The following is a 1,854-nucleotide window of genomic DNA, read 5'->3' on the forward strand; positions in this document are numbered from 1 at the left end:
CCTCTACTGTAAGAGCAGTCACACTATGGAGCCTCTACTGTAAGATCAGTCACACTATGGAACCTCTACTGTAAGATCAGTCATGTATACATGTATACATGTCACACTATGGAGTCTCTACTGTATTGAGCAGTCACACTATGGAACCTCTACTGTAAGAGCAGTCACACTATGGAGCCTCTACTGTAAGAGCAGTCACACTATGGAGCCTTCTACTGTAAGAGCAGTCACACTATGGAGCCTCTACTGTAAGAGCAGCCACACTATGGAACCTCTACTGTAAGAGCATTCACACTATGGAGCCTCTACTGTAAGAGCAGTCACACTATGGAACCTCTACTGTAAGAACTGTCACACTATGGAACCTCTACTGTGAGAGCAGTCACACTATGGAACCTCTACTGTAAGATCGGTCACACTATAGAACCTCTACTGTAAGATCGGTCACACTATAGAACCTCTACTGTAAGAGCAGTCACGCTATGGAACCTCTACTGTAAGAGCAGTCACACTATGGAACCTCTACTGTAAGATCAGTCACACTATGGAACCTCTACTGTAAGATCAGTCACACTATGGAACCTCTACTGTAAGAGCAGTCACACTATGGAACCTCTACTGTAAGATCAGTCACACTATGGAACCTCTACTGTAAGATCAGTCACACTATGGAACCTCTACTGTAAGATCAGTCACATTATGGAACCTCTACTGTAAGAGCAGTCACACTATGGAACCTCTACTGTAAGATCAGTCACTCTATGGAACCTCTACTGTAAGATCAGTCACATTATGGAACCTCTACTGTAAGAGCAGTCACACTATGGAACCTCTACTGTAAGAGCAGTCACACTATGGACCCTCTACTGTAAGAGCAGTAACACTATGGAACCTCTACTGTAAGAGCAGTCACACTATGGAGCCTCTACTGTAAGAGCAGTCACACTATGGAACCTCTACTGTAAGATCAGTCACACTATGGAACCTCTACTGTAAGATCAGTCATGTATACATGTATACATGTCACACTATGGAGTCTCTACTGTAAGAGCAGTCACACTATGGAACCTCTACTGTAAGAGCAGTCACACTATGGAGCCTCTACTGTAAGAGCAGTCACACTATGGAGCCTTCTACTGTAAGAGCAGTCACACTATGGAGCCTCTACTGTAAGAGCAGTCACACTATGGAACCTCTACTGTAAGAACAGTCACACTATGGAACCTCTACTGTAAGAGCATTCACACTATGGAGCCTCTACTGTAAGAGCAGTCACACTATGGAACCTCTACTGTAAGAACTGTCACACTATGGAACCTCTACTGTGAGTGCAGTCACACTATGGAGTCTCTACTGTAAGAGCAGTCACGCTATGGAACCTCTACTGTAAGAGCAGTCACACTATGGAACCTCTACTGTAAGAACAGTCACACTATGGAGCCTCTACTGTAAGAGCGGTCACACTATGGAACCTCTACTGTAAGAGCAGTCACACTATGGAACCTCTACTGTAAGAGCAGTCACACTATGGACCCTCTACTGTAAGATCAGTCACACTATGGAACCTCTACTGTAAGATCAGTCACTCTATGGAACCTCTACTGTAAGAGCAGTCACACTATGGAACCTGTACTGTAAGAGCAGTCACACTATGGAGCCTCTACTGTAAGAGCAGTCACACTATGGAACCTCTACTGTAAGAGCAGTCACACTATGGAACCTCTACTGTAAGATCAGTCACACTATGGAACCTCTACTGTAAGAGCAGTCACACTATGGAGCTTCTACTGTAAGAGCAGTCACACTATGGAACCTCTACTGTAAGAGCAGTCACACTATGGAGCCTCTACTGTA

This window comes from Rhinoderma darwinii, unplaced genomic scaffold (genome assembly GCF_050947455.1).
Source record: "Rhinoderma darwinii isolate aRhiDar2 unplaced genomic scaffold, aRhiDar2.hap1 Scaffold_199, whole genome shotgun sequence".
Classification (NCBI taxonomy): domain Eukaryota; kingdom Metazoa; phylum Chordata; class Amphibia; order Anura; family Rhinodermatidae; genus Rhinoderma; species Rhinoderma darwinii.